The sequence below is a fragment of the Macrotis lagotis genome, chromosome 6, assembly GCF_037893015.1.
Source record: "Macrotis lagotis isolate mMagLag1 chromosome 6, bilby.v1.9.chrom.fasta, whole genome shotgun sequence".
NCBI lineage: Eukaryota > Metazoa > Chordata > Mammalia > Peramelemorphia > Peramelidae > Macrotis > Macrotis lagotis.
In genome coordinates this window covers 216,807,452-216,833,463 of record NC_133663.1, presented here as the reverse complement: position 1 = coordinate 216,833,463, position 26,012 = coordinate 216,807,452, and the positions used below count along the sequence as shown (strand labels likewise).

Genomic DNA, 26,012 nt, shown 5'->3' with positions numbered 1-26,012 from the left:
GAAAACATCTGGTGAAAGGGAAAAACTGAAAAGACAAGCAATAAAAAGAACAGAGTTTTCTGTGTAATGATAGTTCTGAGAGTAACAACAGCTACATTTTATTTATAATCTATTTGGTGGACGTTAATGGAAAATATTGTCCTGATTTGGAAACAATTATTAAAATTCCATTAAGGATTTTAGACTAAATATGAATTACAACCTATGGAAAGGGAATTAATCAGATCAAGGAATGGATTGCAACATAGCCTTTATCCCAGGAGGCTGATGATGACCTTAAATCCATATCTCTCTGGTTTTGTAGATAAGGTTTGTTTAACAATAGCAATTATCATTGCTCATCAGTAAGGTTCCTGTAATGTTTATTTCCAATTTAATATTAACACTGAAATAGCTCAGATATGTGAATAATTTTATAGAGACTTAGGTTCAGTTTTTCTGGTGGGATGAAGATAATAGGAAATTAGAAAATCTGAAAAAATCCTGCTAAGTATAAAATCTGAAAAAAAAAACTTCTTTTAAGGTTTCTTTTGTTTGATTTTAGCTGTGTTCTTAACTTAGAATCCCAAAAACTTTTTAAAAAAGATTTTGATAAATTATTTCAACATAATTTGGTTATTTTTGTAATCCTATATATTGTATTTTTATGCATTGAGAAGGAGACTTTACAACAATACCTAAGGGGTACATGCCAGTTACATAAACATATTTACATCTTGTGAAGTCTCCTTGGTTCTTAGTTTAATTTTTGCAAAACAAACAAACAGCAAAAATGACTTTGTATTGGGCGTGTTGTAGATGGAATTTTCTTTAAAATATAAATTGGACATAATGACCAAAAATGTTATTTCTGTAGGCAACATGGTGATTTATTGGATACAGTATTGAGACTAGGTTCAGAAGAACTGAGTTCAAATCTTGTACCAGTCACTTATTGTTAAGGGACAGCTCCTAAGAGTGATTTACACTCTTTGTCACCAGAGATATGCATGTATGCTTCCTCATTAAATGTATTTGTTGGCTCACCAGTAAACACTGACTTAAAATATCTGTGTCACTAGAGGTGTTTGGCAAGCTTCTGATAAGGAAGTTTACAGACATTGAGGGATAAATACCAGGGAAGTTATGCAGCAGGGTTTCCTCTGACCTATCATGTCTCAGATAAGTTTTGTTATAAAAGTCTGAGTATTCAAGAACAAAGTTAAGAGACATTGTTTCACAACCTTAGGTGTTGGTGTTTTCTTGGCATCTAGATGTTCGTGGGACATTTCTTATCAACCTGGCTCTCAATATTAAATGCCAGACCAACAAGAGAGCTATGGCAGGCAATAACTGATAGCCAAAAAGGAGGGAACCTGAGGGGAATTAGTCTTGAAAGGAAAGAGTGTCTGTACATCCTGCAGAGCATGCTATAAGACAGCAAGTATTGGGGGTATGTGTTTTTTTTAATTTTTTCACAAGATTCAAAACAGAGAGTATTAATATGGGACAGGGACAGTCTAAGGAGAGAGGACACTATCTGAGTACTAAAGCAGATAGTTAAAGAAAGAGACTTGTTAATAACAATAACAAAACAATTGGAATAATTTACTGAATATACAAAAATGCCTTGGTTTCCAGAAGAAGGAGTTTAAGTAGTGAAAAATGGGAAACTGGGGCATCTAGGTGGAGCAGTGAGTGGATAAAGCACCTGCCCTGGAGTCAGGAGTACTTGAGTTCAAATCTGGTTTCAGACACTTAATAATTACCTAGCTGTATGGCCTTGGGCAAGCCACTTAACCCCATTTGCCTTGCAAAAACCTAAAAAAAAAAATGGGAAACTGTGGGGAAGCAGATGAAGGAACAATAAATAGGAAGGTCAGGAGGCATTACAGATAGGAGTCTTTTCATCTTGGAATATTTTAAAAATCTGTAAAACTCCACCTGGAGATGTTCCCTTGTCTCAGAGTATATTAAAAGTTGATATAGATGTTCAAACTATTCAGCAGGACGGTAAGAGTAAAAAAGAAAAGGAGGAAGAAGAATGGTGTTCTTTACCTCCAGCACTACCTCTTTCTAACTTTAATGAAGCACCTTCTGCTCCTTTATGGTCGAAAGGAGAAAACATTAACAAAGATAAGAGGCATATGAATGTTGTTCAAATGGCTTCTCAAAAAACAATAGATAAAGGAGAGGAGATTCCATATGGGACATGAAAGAGTTATTGTTCTCCTTTCTCATATTGGAGAGACCTGATCCAAAGAATCCAGGGAATGTTTTGAGAGATTATGATTACCTAAATTTTAAAACATTTAATGAATTAAATTCAACAACCAGCATGAATGGCAAATACTAGTCCATATGTTTTAACTACGATAGAAATATTAGCCAGACAAATATTAGCCCCAGAAGATTGGACTATGATAGCAAAACTCCTCTTATACCAGGAGATTACTTAATACGGAAAACTGAATTTTTATGGATTGTTTTGATTTCCTCATCTATAAATTACCTTTGCATATCATTTGACCATTTATCAATTGGGGAATGGCTTGTCTTTTTAAAAATTTGACTTAGTTCTCTGTATATTTTTGAAATGAGTCCTTTGTCAGAAATACTAGTTGTAAAAATTGTTTCCCAATTTACTACATTTCTTTTAATCTTAGTTACAGTGATCTTGTCATTGCAAAAGCTTTTTTTAATTTAGTGTAATCAAAATTATCTTGTTTGCTTTTAATGGTGATCTCCATCTCTTCCTTGGTCATAAACTGATTCCTTTTCCATAGATCTGACAGGTAAAATATTCCTTGATCTCCTAGTTGCTTATAATAATTTTTTTATGTCTAGTTCCTGTATCCATTTTGACCTTATTTTGGAATAGGGTGTGAGTTGTTGGTCTAATCAAAGTTTCTTCCATAGTAAGTTCCAATATTCCCAGCAATTTTTATCAAAGAGAAAGTTTTTATCCTAATAGCTTGACTCTTTTTATTTATTAAACAGCTGATTACTATAATCAATTCCTGCTATTGCATCTAGTCTATTCCATTGATCCATCACTGTATTTCTTTTTTAGGTTTTTTTTTGCAAGGCAAATGGGGTTAAGTGGCTTGCCCAAGGCCACACAGCTAGGTACTTATTAAGTGTCTGAGACCCTGAGACCGGATTTGAACCCAGGTACTCCTGACTCCAGGGCTGGTGCTTTTATCTACAGCACCACCTAGCCGCCCCTATCACTGTATTTCTTAGCCAATACCAGACAGTTTTGATGACTGATGCTTTATAATATACGTTTGGATCTGGTAGGGCTAAGTCACCTTCTTTTGCACTTTTTTCATTAAATTGCTGGAGATTCCTGACTTTTTATTTCTCCATATGAATAGGATATAATAAAGTTCTTAATAGTTATATTAAGGAAGAGATGCTGAGAAGAGAAGTTAGGCATAGTTTTTCTTGTTTAAATCATAAGAAAACTATATGTTTTTGCAAAACATGTACTGTTGAACCATGTATTAAATTAAGTAAAACTAATCATTCAGCTCATCCTAATATTTATAGAATGGGACTATTTAGGAACTTAGAAATATCAGGAATTCCATTTGTATTACGTACTGAAGGTAGAAAAATATTTTCTACAGAACCTCCTTGTTTAAATTTATATGCTTAGACTTTTAAACATGAACATTATCCACTTTGGGTTGCCTGTCATGCCCCAAATAGAAGAATTTATGATCATTCTATTTTACTACAATTGTGGAATTTTCCTGGTAGAGGATATTGCAGGCTATATTAAACTAATTATATACCCAGATATTGCTTTCATCATAGGAACTTTCAAAAATGTCAGTATTGCTAGAGTAAAAGAGAGGTGTAATGTTTACTGTTACAATTGTGCTATTTGAGCTTGTGAAAGTAAAGAAGTGATGGACAATGATATTGTTTTCATGATAAGACAATCAAAATTTGTTATTGTACCCAGTAAGTTAGAAGTCTGGTATATGTCTCCTGCTGATGAGTTCTTATAAAAGGTATTAAAGAGAATTAGCCAAAAGAGATGTGTTAGCTGCATTGTGTTTGAATTATTAGGAATTATAATAGCTACTGCAGCTGCCACTTCTACAACTATATCCATACAAGTGATTAATAAGAGAAAAAATAAAAGCAAAATATATTCAAGAATTATCAGAAAATGTTACTGGGGCGTTAAAAGTTCAGGAGAGAATTAATGAAGATCTTTATCATTTGATTAATGCTTTACAAACCTCTGTAATGAACATAGGGAATCATGTGGATGCCATAGAGACAAGTCTACAATTGCAATGTGATTATAGATTTTCTGCTATTTGTTACTCCCTTAAAATATAATATTTCACTTAATCCTTGGGATTATATAAGAATTATTTGAATGGAATATGGTATAATGATTCTGTAACTTTGGACATGAATCAGTTGCATAAAATTGTTAATTGTATTGCATTGGGAACTAGAATGAAAATGGACTCAGATATTGATACTTTGTTTAATTATGTTAATGGGTTTCATCCTTTCCATTTTATGGACTTATTAATAAGTATGCTGCCTGTTATTTTTACATTGTTATTGGTATGATATTTTATTTCCATTTGTCTCCAAAGTCTTTTTCTCTAGGATAAAACTTGGGCACCCAAATACACCTCCTAAAGCTTCAGCATATCTGAGAAGGGGGAGCTGTTGAGGAACAACCCCTAAGAGTGATATACGCATGTCTTTAATGAGCTTTGTCAACAGCAACATGTATGTATTCTTGCTCATTAAATGGATTTGTTAACTCACCAGTAAACCCTGACCTAAAACATCTGTGGCACCAGAGATGTTTGGGAAGTCTTCTGATAAGCAAGTTTACAGACTCTGAAGGATATTGTAAATTTAACCCAAGAAGCTATGCAGTGGAGTTTTGTCTGACCTGTCATGTCTGAGATAGTTTTTGTTATAAAAGTCTGAGTATTCAAGAATAAAGTTAAGAGAGATTGTTTCACAACCTTAGGTTTTGATGCTTTCTTGGAATCTAGGTGTTCGTGGGACATTTCTTTTCACCCTGGCTCTCAATATTAAATATCAGACCCACACAAGAGCTATTGAGAGTGATAACTTACTACCTATCTGACCCTGCACAAGTAATTTAACCTCTATTTGCCCTAATCCAATGAAGAAGGAAATGATAAACTGCTCCAGCATCTTTGTCAAGAAAACTCCACAGACAGTATTGGTGTCCACAGAATCACAAAGTTGCTTACAATGGAACAACAGCAAGATCATTTCCATTTTTCTTTTGGGGGAAGGTGGATGTGGAATTCTATTTATGTAGCATATCTTTTTTTACCTCCCCAATATTATCACCTGTAGACTTTCTATCTCAATGATCCGTTGAAATTATGTGTCTTCCCTCATACTTTACCTAAGTCTCTCCCTATCATCACATGCAAACTATTAGTTCTTTAGCTGATTTCATTGTTCCTTTATCTAATTTTCCAATCCCCCTTACATTTTGTCATACACTACTATGGTATTATGTCTATATTCCTTTGTGAGACTATTCTAAGTTTACTTGCTTCAATTACATTTATCTAGAAATCCTGGAAAAATCCTTGTCTGAAACCAACTGTTATACTATCTTGCTCTATTTTTCTTTCCATGCTGTACACAATATTGCAAAGGACATTTTAGTGATGAGAATATCAGAATAAAACTAAAAATCCCAAAAATTCAAATCTTATCTTTTCTTTTTTCTTTTTTTTTGGCTACTTTACTTCATCTAATCTCACCTTTACCCAGTTTCCTACTCTTAAGTTTTTTTTTCTATTTAATCCAATTCTATGAATATTTCTTTTCTTTTTGTTTTCTCATACAACTCATGAGAAAGAATATAGGTTTCTATGTCTTTGGTTGTAATTTAGCAAGTTAAAAAATCTTAGTTCAAAAGTGTCAAGGTCTCCTACTGCATCCAGGATTATTTCTAGTTGAGCTGATCCATATCTGGTCACTAGACCCAGAAGACATATGAGAAAAAAGTGAGATTGCTAACTTAATATATACTTCCTGTACTGAAATACAAATCACTTACATGCCATAGAAATACATCCCTGATATCCTTGTCTTCTTCAAGAAAAATGGACAAAACAACAGAAGCAGTAGTGGTAGCAACAGCAACAGCAATCACCCTCATCAAAAAAGCAAGGGGAGGAAAATCAGGAAAATTCTTTTGTTTTCTTGAGGAACTCATGTTGTCCAGTCTATCAAAGTTTTTCCACAAAATGGAACAGAATCCAGAATTCTGAATATATTTATATGCTGAAGCCATTAATATTCCCCTAAACTAGTTAACAAGATAGGTGTAACTTTAGAAGAGTGATGTGAAAAGTACAATTAATTGTACTTTTGTACAATTGTACAACCTGAGTAATTTTGGGTTAATCACTTATCTTCTCTTATATTCATGTTCTTCAACTGAAAAATTAGGAGGTTAGATTAAGCAGTTTTTAAAATAGCTTACTTTTCTATGATCCTGGTATCATTGTATCTCCAAAAACTTGTACTTTAAACGTATATATCTGTATACATCTGTATAGAGACTTTTTTCCGTTTTTTTAATGATTTTAAAAAAAAATTAAAATCAGATGACCAAGAAACTGACCAAAAACCACCTCACAATTAACTAGGTAAAGCAGCTAAGTGACTCATTAGATAGGGTCACTAGATTCAAATCTGCCCTTAGATACTTAGTAGGTAGACAACCCTGTGCAAGTCACATGCCCCTATTTATTTCAATTTCCTCATCTCTAAAATTGCATCAAGAAGGAAATGAAAATTCACTTTAGTATTATTACCAAGAAAGCCCCATTTATGGTCACAAGGAATCAGATATATGATGATAGGTTCAGCAAATAGCTACAATAGGTTATGGGGTCTATCCTAGAAAACTCTCAAATTTGGTAGAAATTTCAAGAACTTGATTCACTGGCAATATCATTCAGAATCTGTAATAGAGAAGCATGAGAGAAGAATATTAAAATTTTAAGCATTTTATTTACCTGAAATATTTGTAGAATCATATCATCTCAGTAGGAGAAAGGACCTCTGATCAAGCACAGTGTCTGTGCTTACTAGATATTAACTGATTGACATCATCATACTCCATCTTACACAATCTATTCTCAAGTTTAACTGATCTAATTTCAATCCCCCATATTAGATATCATATTTCTCAGATTGTTCTCCTTGGTCTCCTCTTTTTTTTGAAATCACCAGCTCCCTTCCAGGTCAATTTCAAATACTACATTCTTTAAAATATCATTTTCAATTTCTTCAAAGTTAGCAGTACTATCCTTGTTTTAAAATTTTTCATATGTACGTGTTTTGAATATATTTACTTTTATAAGTACATGTTGTTTTGCTCCAGTTTAATGTAAACTCCTGACAACTGAAATACTTTTTATTTTTCCCTTTATGGATTCAGTACTTAGTATAGTCTGTCACAAATATTTGTAGAATTGAATGAAATTGATTCTATTACTACCATGATATGAACTGACATTCCCCTTTTGCTATAACATCCCTTCATGATTATCCAGGCACTTATATGTTAACCTTTTTGTTGCTGTTCAGTCCTTTTCAGTCATATCTAACTCTTCACCATCCATTTGTGGTATTTTTGGCAAAGATAATCAAGTGCTTTGCCATTTCTTTCTCTAGCTCATTCTACCGATGAGGAAAATTCTGATAAACAGGGATAAGTGACTTGCATGGGGTCCATGACTAGTATCTGAGATCAGATTTGAAATCAGGAAGAGTCTTCCTAACACAAATCCATTAACTCTCAAATCTGAACCACCTAGCTGCCCCTATGGAGACTTCTAGTAATAGTTAATTTGATCTCTTCTGAGTCAACTCATTTCATTTGGATATAAATCCAATGATAACAATTTCACCTCCTCCCTTATATTCAGTTGAAAACTGACTACAGCTTCTTTCTATTGCTTTTAGAAAGAATTAATTTTGTAAAATTCATGAATTTGTATTCAGTTTGATAAATAAAAGACATGCCAATGAATATTCAAATTATATAACCAATCTGAAAAAGGTAGAACAGTGTAGTTTCCAGCCCTTAAAAAACTACCAGAAAGTAGTATAATAAATAAAACCAGAAGGGCAATTATTTGACCAAGATTGGAAACCACTTGTCTCTTTTTTGAATCTGACTCAAAACAATTAGATTTTCAAATTCTTTTAAATCTGCTGAAACCTAAATTCTATTGATAAAAAGAAATGTCTGATTGAATTACTACACTATTTAAATTATCTCTTTAGAGAAATTGCATGAGCCCTTTCACATTTCAACTTTGAATAGTTCCTACAAGATCCATTTCTATCAACTGTGAGAAGGAAGTCAAAAATTCAGCAGCCATGTCAATGGTCCATTCTGTTTTGAAAAATAAAATTGTATATACACGGTTTGCACCTCTGTTATTCAAAGGATCTCTGCTGTTCTTATGTCACTTTAAAATGAGTCTAGAAGAGACCCTCTCTGGTGCCATATTCACCACCAGCAATTCAACATTTTCTGTCAACTAAACTAAATCAGATACTGACAACTGATTTGAAAAATCATTATATTAACATTGAATGTCTTAATTACTAGCAAGAAACATAAAACTCCCAAATATTTTCTTCACAGAAAAAGAGATCATAGAAGCACTAATATTATAATGAAGCCCACATGAAGAGTTAAAAAGTTTCTTCCTGTACCAGTGGATGAGGTTCTTCCACCACACACTATTGCAAGAGGGATGAACTGCTGAGAGGAGCTGCTTCCATCAAGGTTAATCATCTCACAATGTTCTCTTGGTTCTGCTCTCTTTTCCCACATCCTGTTAACTCATTCCATGCTTCTCTAAATTGGAACCAGTTATTATTTCTTATAGAACAATAATATTCCATAGTATTCCTGTACCATAATTTGTTTAGCCATTCCCCAACTGATGGGCATTCTCTCAATTTCTAATTCTTTGCCACTACAAAAATAGCTACTATGAATATTTTGGAATATGTGGAACTTTTATCATATTTTTATTATTTCTTCTGGACATTGACCTAGAATTGGAATTTCTGGGTCAAAGGCAATGAACAGTTTTATTGATCTTTTGACTTAATTCTATGTTGTTCTCCTGAATGGTTGAATTATTTCACAACTTCACCATCAATGCATTAATGTCCCAATCTTCCTACAACCTCTTCAACATTGATCATTTTCTATTTTTTCTCTTCTTAGCCAATATAATAGGTATGAGCTGATACTTCAGAGTTGTTTTAATTTGATTTCTCTAATAAATAATGATTTGGAACACTTTTTTTTCACATGATTATATATAGCTTTAATTTCCTCATTTGAAAAGTGTCTATTTATACATAGCCATTGGCCATTTACCAATTGGGGAATGACTTGTAACTTTATAAATTTGATGCAATGCTCTATATATTATAGAAGTGAGACCTTTATCAGAACTCCTGCTTGTGAAGATTGTTCCCCAGCTTTCTCCTTTCCTTCTAATTTTGACATCATTGATTTTGTTAGTACAAAAACTTTTTAATTCAATTCAAAATAATTCATTTTGCGGGTTATAATGTACTCTATTTTTTGTTCGGTCATAAATTTGTCCCCCTTTCCATAGATCTGATAGATAGAGTACTACCTCATCTATTAATTTATCTATGATGTAAACCTTTATGTCTAAATCATGTCCTCATTTTGATCTTATTTTTGTATAGTGTGTGAGATGTGGGTCTATGCTTAAGTTTTGCCATGCTGTTCTCCAGTTTTCCCATTTTTTTTTGTCAAATAAATGTCTTTGGGTTTGCCAAACCATAATTGCCCTAGTTATTTACTGTGGTTTCTTTTGAACCTATCTTCATCCACTAATCCATTACTCTATTTCTTAACCATTACCAAACAGTTTTGATGACTACCACTTTATAATACAATTTTAGATCTGGTGGAGCTAGGTCACCATACTTTACAGTTTTTTTATCAGTTCCTTAACTATTCTTGACCATTTTTGCTCCAGTAAATTTTATTACAGTGTTTGAAAGCTCAGTAAAAAAAAAAGTTATTTGGTAGTTTGATTAGAATGGCACTGAACAAGTAATATATTTTGGGTACAAGTGTCATTTTTATCATATTAATTTGACCTAACAATGAGCATTTGATGTTTTTCCAGTTATTTAGATATGGCTTTATTTGAGTGAGAAGGGCTTTATAATTTCATTCATACAATTTCTGGGTTTTTCTTGGGAGGTAGATTCCCAAGTATTTGATGTTGTCTATAGATACTTTAAATGAAATTTCTCTTTCTATCTCTTGCTTTTGGGCTTTGTTTTTCTGACAATTTATGAAGGTTTATTTTATATCCTGTTCGGTTGCTGAATTTGTTTTATCAAGGGATTTAGTTGATTTTTCTCAGGTTCTCTAGGTATAACATATCATCTGCAAAGAGTGAAAATTTTACTTATTCATTACCAATTCTGATTCCATCAATTTCTTTTTCTTCTTTTACTACTAAAACTAGCTTTTCTAATACTTTATTGAATAACAATGGTGATAATGGGCAATCTTGTCCCCCCCGATTTTATTGGAAATCTTCTGAGTTTATTTACATTACACGTATTATTTGTAGATGTTTTTAGATAGATTCTATTTATTATTTTAAAGAAAGAATGTTATAGTTTATCAAAGGGTTTTTCAACATACATTGAGATAACCATATGATTTTTGTTGGTTTTGTTATTTTTATGTTCAATTATGTTGAATGTTTTTCTAATATTGAACCAACCCTACCTACCTGATATGAATCCTACTTGATCATGGTGTATTATCCTAGTAATAACTTCCAATTGTCTCATTTCTATAGTTTTATTTAAGATGTTTTCATCAATATTCATTAGGGGAGATTGATCTTTATTTTCTTTGTCTGTTTTGGTTCTTCCAAGTTTATGTATCAGCACCATGGGGTCATAAAAGGAATTTGTCAGAACTTCTTTTTCCTCCTATTTTTAAAAATAGTTTAAGTAGAATAGGAATTAATTTTTCCTTAAATGTTTGGTAGAATTCACTTGTAAATCTATCTGGACCTGGTGACCTTTTGTTTTTCTTTTTTTTTTTTTTTTTTAGGGGAGGGGAGGATATCATTTATTAAGTCCTGACATTACACATCTTACTAGTCACCAGTCTTTACTCATAAGACAACAGGCACAGAACTGCAAGGAATCATTCCTAACTCAGTGATCATTAGATCCAGCAATTCTGGAGGTGTCATATTATACACCAGATTCAGCAATCTCAGATATTGTGGTTTCTGCCAATTATTCAATGTCACATGGTCTTCTCCATCACACAGCAGGTCATCAGGATCATCTAGCTCATTTGAGACAAAAGCATCAGTTTTCACATGCTTGCAGAACTTGTAGGTCTCATAACAGACCAAAACAGGTACATTATAGGCATGAGCCACCAACGCTAGCTGTCCTGTCCCCATCTGAGACAACACAGCACTATTGGCAAGCAGTGCATAAGCCCCTAATAGCACCTTAGATACCTTGGGGAGCACATAAGAAGCTGCAGGAATCATCAGATAGGAGTTAGGGACCCCAGCACAGACCAGACAATGCAGAGTACTCCATCCCTCGAGCCAAGGTCAGCTGTCCTTCACTACCACTCCAAACCATCGACCACTAGCCCAAGCTTCCTGAAGAATAAAGTATACTAGGGATGAACAATCATAAACCAGGATCACATCTCCATCACTGATCTTCTCAGAGGCTGAGTGGGAGATTGCCTGAACTGCCAATACAATCTTCTCTTGCATATACAGGTCCATGGCTGCTCAGAGTTATGACTTTGCCTCCTCTTCTGGTTGGGTGTTAATCACAGCTGTAATCTCTTTTGTAAGGAACTTGATGTCATTGTATATGCTGGCTGAGAGTAGTCAACACTGAGTCAAGAAGCTGATATAAGGTTTGAGCTTATTAACCAGATATCTAGAGAGTTCTTCACTGGGAGGTATGGTGTAGTCTTGAATTACCTGCTGGAAGGCAGGAAGAAGGGCAATGCATCTGGCACTGGAGCCACTGATTAGGCCCTGGGAGTACTGTAAGCCAAGTCACACCACAACTAGGTGGATCACAGAGGATGGGATGCACATATACTGGGTTAGTGGAATACATCAACTGTACGGGTGCAGCTGAGAGAAGAGACTGACTTTAGAGCCATAATCCTGTAGAGAAGGCACCTGTTGCTGCTCTGGTTTCTTAAGAAAACTTCTTAAAGTTGTGATCTCATCCACTTGAACATGCACTGGTTTCTCCAGCTGTGTTATGACAGGACTGAGCAGATGATCCCACTGACTCCCCCTTTCATCCCTGTTTTAGGGCCCGCTCAGTTTCCTGCTTGGCTCTAAACTCAGCTCGATTCTCTTCCATCATATTCAACCCTTTAATTATCCTAAGAGAAGTAAATTTCTAAAGAATTGGAAGAGTTACATCTTCCCTTTTAGTATTGAATACAATTTGATTGTTTTGTTTGTTTTTTCCTTCCTTATTTCATTTACCTTTTTTATGAAATTCTTGATTAGTGTATTTGGCAATTTAATTCTCTGTTTAGTTGTGATCTTTGTATCAGGAAATTCTGGAAGTCCTCGATTTCATTGAACATCCATCTTTTCCCTGACAATATATATGCTGAATTTTGAGGTGTAGTACATTCTGGGTTATAATTCCAGGTCCTTTGCTCTCTGATATATGCATGTTCTTCCAGTTCTTCCTATTCTTTAATGTTGAGGCTGATAGGTCCTGTGTGAGTCTGATTGTGCTTCCTTTGTAATTGATTTGTTTTAATATTTGCTGCATGTAATATTCTCTCCTGAGAATTGTGGAATTTGGCTATAACCTTGGAATTTTTATCCTGGTGCCTCTTTCTGCCACAGGGGTTCTGTGGATTCTTTCTATGGTTATATTGTTACCTTGTTCTAATAGATTTGTGCAGATTTCCATTGTAATATCCTTCAATTAACTTTTGTTTCTTTTTCCAATTGGTTATTTTTACTTTAAATGGAGTTGATTTCTTTGGTCAATTTTTCATAATCTTCCTGAATGACTCTCATTTCTTTTTTTCCATTTTTCTTCTTCCTCCTGTGTTTGGTTTTTAAATTCTTTTTAAGCTCTTCAATGAGCAATTGTATTTGATTCCATTTTATAGACTGCTTTGATATTTCACCTGTGAGTGATTTTTTTGTCTGTAATGTAGTTTTCCATAGTAAAGGCTCTTGTACCTTTTTTGGCTTATCTTTGTTGTTTGAGCTCTGCTCCTGGGGTATAGGGAGTAGAGATTAAATTTTTTTTTGTTTTGCTGCGACTGGAGTATCATATCCCAGTCATTGATCAAGATGTTGCCTTTCCAGTCTAGGCCTTGCCTTTCTACAGTTTTTTCCTCCTTTAATATCCAGATTTTGACATAGCAATTTTTTGTTCCTGATTCAGTCCTGTCTTTTTTTCCAGTGTTCTCAGGATTCAGACTTTATTTGGTGTTGGGATCCTCCCTTCTGGCTTTCTATATAGCTATGGAGATCTCTGCTTCTGTAAAGCTGTGTGGACCTTGATTGCATTGTGGCTAAAATCCTTTGAATGGTGTTCCTGCTCTCTTGCCTCCTGGGTTTTACTTTCCCTTTTCCCTCTTAGAAACAGAACTTCACTGAAGATCCTCCATAAAATTTTCAGTTGAAAACTTCTTTTAATCTTCTCTTTCTCTTGGTGGGATCTCTTGTTTGAATGTCAGAGTAGAGACTTCATTTATATTTGCTAGGGAAGAGCTCTGGGAGCCTGTAAGTTTTATGTTGCCATATTGACACCCCTTGAAGTTATCTCTTATTAACTTTAGATTTGAGTGCAGGGCATGGAGGATGCTGGCATTACTCAGCTTTCCATGACCTCATCAGTGGGGGTGTTGCACTCTATGAGCAAGGCAGAATTAAAGTACCTCAAAGGAAATATGATATTGATACATTTGAAATATACATCCCAAGCATTCACATGGACTCTTTGTGGTCTACCTAGTGGAAGAAAATTCCAAACTTTTATTGGCCTGATCAGTCCACTTTGAACACACTGTAATTTGATTTTGATCTTCAGTAATTAAGGGCAAGGACCAACCAAATCCATATCCTTTAACTACAATCTATTCACCTATATTCAACCATTTAAGTCTCCTAAGACATCTGCAATTCTCAAGCTGCTAGTATTATCTTTCCTTGATGGTATGTATATAGTTTAATGTTCTTAATGAGCATTTGCTTTTCCACCTTTCATTTGCCTTTTTATGTACCTCTAGAGTCTTGTATTTGAATATCAAATTTTCTCTTCAGTTCTTGTAAATTAGAAAGTTTTGAAAGTCTATCTCCTTAATAAAAGATGATGAATTTTTCAATCTAATTTATTAATTAAATTAATGCTTGATTACAGCAAATGGAAGTGTGGAAAAGTTCACTTCCCTAGTCTATATCATTATCAAGGAGATAAGGATTGACCATGTGGTTGACACACAAATTGCAAGAGCTCATTCAGAATTTGGGAGACTCCAACAGAAAGTGTGGGAGAGAAGACATATTAGACTGACTCCCAAAGTAAATATTTATAGAGCTTTTGTGTTGAACTCATTGCTATATGCATGTGAAAGCTGGACAGTCTACCAGTGACTTGACAAGAAACTGACTCACTTCCATTTAAATTGTCTTAGTAAGTTTCTGAAGATCACCTAGCAGAAGAAGTTACCAGACATTGTGTTTTTTCTCAAATTAAGCAACCTAGCATACCAACATTATTACAAAGAGTGCAACTATGATAGACTGGTCTTGTTTTTAAAATGTCAGATATATGTTTGTCATAAAAAACTATTTTATGGAGAATTCAAACAAGGTAAGCACTCCTGAGGAGGCATTAGAATAAGTGATACCAAGAGACTCTGAAAGTCTCTATGAAAAACTTTAGAATTCATTATACAGTAAAGGAGATGGCACAGGACCATCCAGAATGACATGCCCTCGTCAGTAAGGGTGTTGCACTCTATGAGGAAGGAAGAATTGAAGTAGTTCAAAAGAAACATGACATATAAGTCACTTATATATGTGACTTGTATATGTCACATTTCCTTTGAACTGCTTCAATTCTGTACCAATTCTATAGTACCCATTCCAGTTGTCCACATGGACTATTTGTGCCCAACTGTGGTAGAGCATTACAAACTTGTATTGGCCTGATCAGCCACAGTGGGACCAAATATAATTTGAGTCAAGCATAGTGATATCATTTTGGTTTTCTTTGATAATGAAGGACAAGAACCAGGCATATAAACCAGAAGACTAGATTGGGTTTATTTTATTTGTTTGCTTGTTTTTTAAGACAATGGGTTAAGTGATTTAACCCAGATTGCACAGCTAGCAAATTTCAAGTGTCTCAGGCTAGATTTTAACTCAGGTCTTCTGTACTCCAGGATCAGTGCTCTATCCACTGCCCCACTAGACTAGTTTGGATTTCAGTGTCTACCCCAGTTTCTTGGTGTTCCGCTTCACTGTGACCACTCCAGAGAAGCATGTATCCAGATCCACCTTCAGTAAGCTGCCCATCATTTGCTAGCCTTGTTTCACTCACAATTGCTATTTAGATGTGATACCTGCTGAGCTCTTTTGCAGAAAAAACTGTTTATCTTTCAGGTCTATTGGATCTTGTGATGTCTATGAGTATGGGCAGGTAACAATGTGAGTGAAATCATCTCTGAAGAAGCTTTTATAAATTTTTTGTGTTTCAATTGCAAGATGGAATGCCCACCTGCCATGGTAATCAGGCCAGGGTTGACAAACAATTTTTAGGGCACCTTTTCTAGCCCCACACTAGGAAGAGATGAATGTGATCCTTTAAAAGGCTGCTCATACATCTAGGGGCAACCTAATCCCAGTGCTACTTCCCTGAAGAGACAATCCTTTGGCGTCAGTGCCTATATGGAGGATTGTGATTACCACTTATAGTATATCCACACCTGCTGCTTAATCATTTGCTTGTTGTCATAACACTTGAGAAAAAAATGGTAAAGTGATAATGGATGATGTCTTTGATTCGAATGTAAATTGGATTTAAGTGAGACAGAGTTGCAGGAAGTCATGGGCCTCACTTTCTCTACCGAAATAAGCACAGTCCTTTGACAAGACAAAGTTGAGTCAAGAAAACTCATGATGCCTCATTATCAAAAGATATTTAACTAAGCTTTAACCATTCCACAGCAGCTGCTTCAACTGCCTTCATAGATGTTGGAACAAATTGTTCAAATCCACCCAGGCCATTTGGGAAGTCTTCACAGGCTTGGGATAGAAACCCCAATGCTCACTGAAGAATTTGAGACCACCTCAATTATTCTCAAACTGGTTTATCCCATTTGTCGAAATGGTTAAATTCGTATGGTATACATGCATGATTCAACATCTTGGAGCCTCAGATGAAATTTTGGTGGTTCAGGGGAATATCAAAGGTAGAAAGCAGCCATGAAAAGGGCTTGACTCACTAGAGGTAATAAGCACACACCATGTGCAAGCTTTATACTTGACCCTGGGATCACAAAGTCAAATTTGATATTGCCCTTAAGGGTGAACATAAAAATTAGGAATTCGAAATTAATAGAAGTCTTTTTTTTATTTTTCTACCATCAAATAACAAGTGTCAAATACATGACTGACTCCTAATTCTAAGTCCAGTATTTTTGAGTATATTATAGTGTCTATCAGGAAGAATGTAGGTAACTAAAGCTATATCAAACTTGACTTGAAAATGGAATACAACAAAATTGAATTTCAAGAGATTTTGAATGGAAAATTGCTTGCCAAGTCAAATTTAGGTAGTATGAGTATATCATGATTTCTACTAGCAACAATGAAGTATATGGTAAATAATGTTATGGATAAATTTTGAATTTCCTGAATATCACAATGTGTGTGTTACTTATTTCCTTCTTTTTTCAAGAGAAAGATATTTTAGATATATCAAGTTTTTATTACTTCCCTTGGGTTAATATAAAACAGAGGGATTATTTGTGGTAAGTCCTAACTAATAAATTTTGAATGTGAAGGTAAAATGGGAAAGACTTGGAAACTGATTAGAGGTGGGATATAAGTGAATGAAAAGCATGAGTCAGACATCATTAGCCAGAAGGATTAAGAATGGTGTTACTTCTACTAGGAATATTAGGAATAAGGGTATTTTGTAAGGTGAATGACAATAATGGCAGGTACTCCCCCCACCCAAAAAATGTAAACTGAACTAAACAGTGAAATTCTTGATGTAGGAAGATTTGTGAGGTACTGGAGAGAACTGGTCATTAACATCAACTATTAAGAACAACAAAAGACATGAGAATATTTCAGAACACACAGGAAGAAATTTTTAGTAACCTACAAAATCAAAGGTAATATTTCCTTTTCTGGCATAATTAATAAACTACTATCTACACACAAAATAAAGACTATTTCTTTCCCTTCCCCAATGAGAATGTTGGGAAGTATAAAGAACAGGCTTCCAGGTTATCAAGAATGCCATTAAAATAAAATATGAATTTGAATGGAAGAAAAAAATAGGGAAAAGAAGCTAAAAAATTAGACTGGTATCTTGTCATGTGTTAAAGGGGGAAGCTTGAAGAACATAAATGACATTATAAAGATTAATAAAATGAAGCAATGACAAAGAGTTGATATCCAAATAAATCATTAGATATAAGAAACCACCTAACTTTCTCGGTTGGGTACAAGCTACAAGAATGAAATGAATTACACTGACAGAAATTGAAAAAAATAATAAGAAACAATTGGTGTAAATAACTGCTATTTATCTATGAAGAATTGTTTGAAACAGAGCAGAGTCATTAAAGCTTTAAAGATGGGCAAATGTCCAAATCATTAAGAAAGGTAAGAGGCCAAACCTATACATTTTGAATAGCTAATCCTTATTAGCAATCTTTTAGATCGGTTACTAAAATGTTGTTAGAAAACAACTACAAAAGGATGTAATGACCATGAAATTCCATAATGGCTCAATACAAAAAGGTTCTCTGAGACTAATTTTATAATTTTTCTCCCTCATTTTTTTTGAATGAACTTTTTTTTGAGGAAAAGTAGATGTAACACTGTAGTTACCTTATTTTGATCCAGTCTTTCAGGTAGATCAATAATTTGTAAATTATTTCTCTTGGATCTATTTTCCAGGTTATTTGTTTTTCCTGAAAGATAATTTACATTTTATTCAATTTTTTCCTTTTGTTTACTTTGTTTGATGAAATCTCGTAGTTTCATGAATTTATTGGTTTATATTGTCCAATTTTAATTTTTTAGGATTTTATTTTCTTAATTTAGCTTTTGTGTTTCCTTTTCTAATTGGTTAATTTTGCTCTTTGCTGAGTTGCATTTGTTTTCCAGTAAATTATTTATATGTTGAAAAGAGTTGATTTCTTTGGTTAATTTTTCTTAATTTTCCTTTATGACTCATTTCTTTTTTCCATTTTTTTCCTCCTCTCCTTTGGTTTTTCAGATTCTTTTTTAAAATTATTCAATGAGCTTTTGCATTTAAGTCCAGTTCATACTCTTTTGAGACTTCCCTGTGAGTGATTTTTCAATGGTTTCTTCTCCCAGCATAACATTGTTATCATCTTTGTCTGTAATGTAGTTTTCTAGTAAGCCCTCTTTTAGCTTTTTTTTGTTCATCTTTGTTGTTTTAGCTCTGCTCATGGGAAATAGGGAGTATAGATCTAAGCTTTTTATGCTAGGGCTGGGGTCTGACTGCTGGCTTGTCCTTGGCCAAGATATTGGATATTGCCTATGCAGTTCAGGCCTTGCCTATACAGAGATTTTTGTCCTTCCTTTATTCCCAGGTTCTGATTTAGCAGTGGTTTGTTCTCTACTCGGTCCTGTATTTTTCCATGGTGTTCCCATAATTCAGTTTTGCTTGGGGTGGGGAACCTCCTTGCGGGCATACTGTCTGGCTGCCAGGACCTCTGCTGTTCTGAAGCTGTCAGGATCTGGACTGCACTGTGGCTAAAAGCCCTCTGATGGTTTTTCACCTCTCCCACCTCCTGGGCTTCACTTCCCCTTTTGCCCCAAAGAGACAGAGCTTCAATGAAGATTTTCCACAATGCCCATTATTGAAAACCTTTTTGAATCTTGTCTATTTATTGGTGAGATCTCAGATTATTAATTTTCTGAACAAGCAATTAGGACTAAGGGAAAGATACATAAGATATATGTCTTACAAAGTGTTCATCACATTCTGATGGATTGTTTTTTGGGAGGTCAGGTGAAATTGCAGGGTTCTTTCTACTATTGCTGAGGAAGGAGTGTTTGCTTTGCCCATATTAAGATACTGATCACAATCTGGGCACCCATTCCTAGGAGAAAGAGAAGAAGCATAACAGAGTTTCTTGCCTTAGCAGAGCAGGGACCCTCTTCACAGTTCCAGGGTAGAAAGGAGTGCTTGTAGTCACCTACAGACCAGAGCACAAATCAAGAGAGAATTCAGTCTCTCATGAGACCAAGTAAGAATTGAAAACTTGCAGTTCCCTGGGGAAAGTCTGAAAACATCTGCAAAAATCATCAAAGCAGAGAACAGTTTGTCCTCTTGGAAACAGAGAAACACCTTAACAAAGAGTTAAAATCAGGTCCTAGATTGGGGAGATAAGTAAACAACTGAAGAAAAAAAAACATAGACAATTACTTTGGTCATAGGGAAGATCAAAATAGAAATGCAGAAAAAGGAAAAAGTCAAAATTTCTACATCCAAAGCCCACAAAAAAATATGAATACATCCCAGACCACTAAAGAGCTGAGAAAGGGAGCCAAGATGGCATTATGAAGCTGACATGTTCCCAGAGGTTTTCCCTATCCAAGATAAAGGAAGCTTCTGCACCAACTTTCAGGTTACAGAACTGATTAGGAAAAAGTTAATATTCAAAGAAGTTTTCAACTATAGGCTTCATGGAGGATATTCTGTGAAGGTCAGTCTCTTTGAGGGGAAAGGGGAAGAAAAATCCAGGATGGAGGAGAGCTAGAAAACCATATGTGGACTATGAGCCACAGTGCATCCCAGGTCCCAACAGCTTGACGAAAGCAGAGGGCCCTGCAGCTGGCTAACAAGTCAGCAGGAAGGATCTCAATACCAAACAAAGTCTGAAGCTTGGGAACAAACAGGAAAAAGAGTGGTCTGCTTCGGGAACTAACTACTGCAAAGTCAGAACCTGGACAAAGGAATAAACCTTGAACTGCACGGGCAATATCTTGGTCAAGGACAAACCAGGAATCAGACTGCAACCCCTGCATAAAAAGCTTGTATCTGTACTCCCTATACCCCAGAACTGAACTAAAACCAACAAAGATGAGCAAAAATAATAAAAGAAGACTCAGTAAAGAAACTTATTTTACAGTCAAAAATGATAACAATGCCATTTTGGGAGAAATAATCAGTGAAAAATCACTCAGTGGAAATTTCAAAAAGAGTCTATGAATCGGACTTAAATTCAAAAGCTCATCAAAGAGCTTAAAAAATTTAAAAACTAAAGAAGAAAGGAAGACTAAAAATAGAAAAAAATGTTATTTATGCAGGAAAATTATGAAAAAATTGACCAGATAATTCAACATCTTTAAAAAGGAACCACAAAAGCTATCTGATGTCCATCAATTTGGAAATGGCTAAACAAGTTGGGTACATGAATACTATGGAATATTATTGTTCTATAAGAAATGTTAAGTGTGGGGTGGCTAGGTGGTGTAGTGGATAAAGCACCAGCCTTGAAGTCAAGAATACCTGGGTTCAAATCTGGTCTCAGATACTTAATAATTACCTAGCTGTGTGGCCTTGGGCAAGCCACTTAACCCCATTTGCCTTGCAAAAAAAAAACCTAAAAAAAGAAAAGGAAAAAAAAATAAATGTTAAGTGTTTGGATGTTAGAGAAGAATGGAATGACTTAAAGCATCTGATTCTGAGGGAAGGGAGCAGAACCAAGAGAACAATGAACACATTAACAACAACCTGAGGTAATCAACCTTGATGGAAGCAGCTCCTCTTTGCTATTGAGAGAGCTAGGACAAACATAATTAAAAGCTGTTGTGGACAATGTTATCCCCATCTAGAGGAAGAGAAACAAAACAAAACAAAACAACCTGTCACAATCTCATGAACACTTTATAAAAATTGTCACTTGTGTATCTCTTTCCCTTCATCCTAATTCCTCATACTGAAAATGACTAATTAATAAGCATGTTTATCAAAACTATGAGTATGCAATGCTAACCTGACTGTTTGCCACTTAAGGGAGGTGGGTGGGAAGGGAGGGTGGAAAGAAATTTTGTAATTTAAAAATAAAAATATGCATATGGATGAAAAAATAATTAAACTTAGAATTAAATTTAGAATTGGATTATTAGAAATAAATAAATATATGAGACTACAAGATTCCATCAAACAAAGTAAACAGGCTGAAAAAAAAATTGAAGAAAATATAATGTACCTTTTAGGATAAACAACCAAAAATAGATCAAGGAGACATAATCTAAGAATACTTGGAATACTGGAAAGCCTGGATCAAAAAAAGAACCTGGAAAATATTATGCAGGTCATTATTAGGGAAAACTTTCCAAAACTTCTAGAACAAGAGTGCAATACAATGACTGAAAGAATACACAGAACCCCTCCAGAAAGTGACCCCAGGATAAAAACTGCAAGGTCTGTTATATTCAAATTCCTGAACTCTCAAATAAAGGAGAAAATACTGAAAGCAGCAAAAAGCAAACTATTTCAATACAAAGGAAGCTCAGTCAGTCACACACAGGATCTATCAACCTAGACACTGAAGGAAGGAAGACATGAAATGCCATATATCTAAGGACAAAGGAATTGGAATAACAATCAAGTATTTACTACCCTGAAAAATTCAACATATACTGTCAGGGGAAAAATGAATATTTAGTGAAATAGAGGACTTCCATAATTGCCTAACAGAAATCCAGAACTGAACTGAGAATTCAATCATCAAATACAGGATTCAAGAGTTGCATAACAACATAAATGAAAAAAGGGAAGGAAAAAGCAAAACAAGACAAATGTTGGTCAAAACCGTAAAAGTGTATGCAACCCTAAGAGGGAAGATATAACACTTCTGATTCTTGGGTTGAATATAATTGAAAATAATGGATTTAAAGGATATGGGTATAGTTGGGTCTTGCCTCTCCATTGAAGAAATCTAGCATAACATTACTATGTTTGAAGCAAAAAGCCCTGAGGAAAAACACCCCTGTGTTAACTCTAAAATGAGTGACTTATTCTCCTTTGACCCACTTTAATTCTGTTGTACTGACAAAGTTTATCTCTTTATCTGATGACATCATAAACTGAGTAGTCCTGTATCACTGTCTCCCATAGCTTACAATCATTTTTAAAGTTCTCAAGTGCAACCTTCAGAACCTCCAAGTCCTTAGAGCCCTTTATGAATATTTTCTTTAATTAAATCAGGGTTTGACTTATTGCTTGCTTCTGGATGGGAGATGGGGGTAAAGTGTAAGAGAAAATAGACTTGGGGGGAGGAGTACAAAGAGGTAAAGAAATGACTTGACTTTACATGACAGATTTGGCTTAGAGAGGGAAAGAGATACATTCCTACTTGTTGAGGGCCAGGCCCTCAGAGTGATTTACACATGTCTTTGGTGACTTTTGTCACCTGATATATGCATTTTTTGGCTCATCAGTAAACTCTGACCTAAAGCATGTGTATGGGAGGTGTGTGGGAAGCTTTCTGATAAGGAAGTCTTCAGACTTCAAAAGACAAATAACATAAATTTAACCTTTTGGGTTTCATCTGATGTGTCATGTCTGAGATAAATTTTTTTTATAAAAGTCTGTGAATTCAACAATAAAGTTAAGAGATTGTTTTCATGACATTAAGTGTTGGTAGCTTTCATGACATCTAAGTGTTCATGGGATATCTCGTAAACCTGGCTCTCAAGTCAATGTTCTGGTGTGTGTGTGTGTGTGTGTGTGTGTGTGTGTGTGTGTGTGTATACATTTTGATTTTTTCACCAGGTTTAAAACATAGAGCATTAATATGGGAAAGGGAGAGAGTTAAAGCAAATAGTCAAAGAAAGAGGCTTGTTAATAACAGCAAAATAATTTGAAGAGTTTAATGAATGTGCCCCAAAAATGTTGCTCTTGGTTTCCAGAAGAAGGAATGCTAAAATTGAAAAATGGGAGACTGTGGGGAGACAGATAAGTGTAAGTTTCTGACAGGAAGGTCAGGAGGCATTTCCTATTAGAGTCTTTTCATTGTGGAATATTTTCAAAATCTGTATGACTCCAACTGGAGATGTTCCATTGGCTCAGAGTATATTAAAAAAATCTATTTAGGGGTGGCTAGGTGGAGCAGTGGAGAGAGCACCAGCCCTGGAGTCAGGAGTAACTGAGTTCAAATCTGGCATCAGACACTTAACAATTACCTAACTGTGTGATTTTGGGCAAGCCACTTGACCTCTTTGCCTTCCAAAAAAACAATCAATTTAGAGAGGGGGTGGAGCCAAGATGGGGACAGGAGAGGACCAAGGGGCTCTCAATCAAAACTTATAAACTAAGGACACTAACTAAATTTTCAAGACAGAATCCTCAGAGGGACCCAGTGAGGCAGTTCTCCAGCCCAAGTTAACTTGGAAAAGAGCGGAAAGGCTCCACTCCACAGGGTTGGAGGGATAGCCCACCAGAGCGAAGGAACTTCAGCCTCCTGAAGGCAGCTGGAGGGCACTGGGAGGCACAGCTAACAGCAGCAAGGGAAGTTTCCTGATTTACACCCAGGAGAGCACCAGGCACAACTTGGGGATCAGCAGGGGGACCTCTGCCAGAGCAATCACATGAAGCCTAACCCTCAGGGCACACAGTGAGCATTGTGGCTGCAGCGGCCCAGATCCAGGAACCAGTAGCAGAAGCTGGTAAACAGAAGCCCCCAGGGCGAGTGTTGAGTCTAGGGAGGGGAGTGGAGAGAGACTGCTGAGCTCTATTTTCTGTCCCTGGAAAAGGACTCTGGGGTTCTGACCACATTCAGATCCTGATCGCTGTCTAGTCCCCCGGTAGAACAGCAGGGCCCCCTGCCATCTCAGCCCCATGGCAGAGGGGTGCATGTATGGTCATTCACAGACCAGGAGGGAAGACAGAGCCTCACACATGGAGATCCTTGTGGGGAGTGTCCAATAATACTCAAAAGCTCAGGAAGCACTCCAAAACCAGGCACAGGTTGGAGAAATGAGTAAGCAGAGAAAAAAGAGGAATACCATTGAAAAATACTTTGCCTGTGATGCTAAGAAGGATCAAAACACTCATTCTGAAGATGAGGAAGTACAAGCTCCTGCATCTAAAGGCTCCAAGAAAAACAGAAATTGATATCAGGCTATGATAGAACTCAAAAAAGACTTTGAAAATCAAATAAGGGAGATAGAAGAAAAATTGGGAAAAGAAATGAGAGAGATGCAGGAAAAACATAAAAAGAGCTCAGCAGCTTAGTCAAGGAGATACAAAAAAAATTCTGAAGAAAATAACATGTTAAAAAGCAGCATAAAAAGTTATTGAGGAGAAGAATGCTTTAAAAAGCACAATTGGCAAGATGCAAAAAAGAGATGAGAAAGCTCTCTGAGGAAAAAAAATCCTTCAGACAAAGAATGGAACTGAGGGAGGTTGCTGATTTTACAAGAAATCAGAACACAATTCTTCAAAACCAAAGAATGAAAAATTAGAAGAAAATGTGAAAAATCTCATTGAAAAAAATAACAGATATGGAAAACGGATTTAGGAAAGATAATTTTAAAATTATTAGAATACCTGAAAGTCATGACCAGGAAAAGAGCCTTGACATCATTTTCAAAGAATTACTAAAGGAAAATTGCCCTGATATTCTAGAAGCAGAGGGCAAAATAGAAATGGAGAGAATCCACCAATCTCCCCAAGAAAGAGATACAAAAAAATCCCCAGGAATATTATAGCCAAGTTCCAGAACTCCCAAGTAAAAGAGAAAATATTACAAGCAGCCAGAAGGACACAATTAAAATATGGTGTAGCTGCAATCAAGATCACACAGGACTTAACAGCAACTACAGGGCTTGGAATATAATATTCCAGAAGGTAAAAGAGCTTAAAATGCAACCAAGAATCAACTACCCAGGAAAACTCAATGTCCTCTTACAGAGAAAAAGATGGACTTTCAATAAACCAGGGGAATTTCAAATGTTGGAATGGTCAGAGCTGAACAGAAGGTTTTATCTTCAAATACAGGACTCAGGTGAAGCACAGAGAGTGGAGGAGAAGGGGAAAATATGAGGGACTTAATGATGATGAATAAATGATATTGATAATACTCATATGAACTTTCTCATTTAATAGAGCAAGTAGAAGGAGCTTTTATAGATGAAGCACAGGAGAAAGCTGAATTTGATGATATATCATGGTGTAAAAATGGAGTCAATAGATAAAAGGTAAATGTGATGTAAGAAAGAAAAAAAGAGAGGAGTATTAGGATAAGATATTTCATATAATAAAATTTTTATTTATTACAATGAGCTATTGAAATTATATGGAAGGGAGGAGTCAAGCAGGAATGAGGGAATCTTTGCTCTCATCAGAGGTTGCTAAGAGAGGAAACAGCATAGATACTCAATGGGGTATAGACATCTGGAATAAGAAAGAGAGAAGTGGAACAAGGGGAAGGGGGTCAGATGTGAGTGATGGAGGAGAGGATGGACCATGGAGGGAGAGTGGTTAGATATAACACATTTTCTCTTTTACTTCTTGCCAGGGGCTGAGATTGGATGGCCTGTCTGGGACCATAGGGCCAGGTGGATGCTAGGCCTAAGGAATGGTATGTGGGCTCAGTGCCTCTTGGCCCCAGGGCCGGCGATTTGTCTGCT

General features: G+C 35.5%; 1 pseudogene; it reads right to left on the bottom strand.

The window, feature by feature from the left end:
• Window positions 1-11,222: 11,222 nt before the first annotated feature.
• On the bottom strand, window positions 11,223-12,206 carry LOC141492338 (translation initiation factor eIF2B subunit delta pseudogene; annotated as a pseudogene).
• Window positions 12,207-26,012: the final 13,806 nt, after the last annotated feature.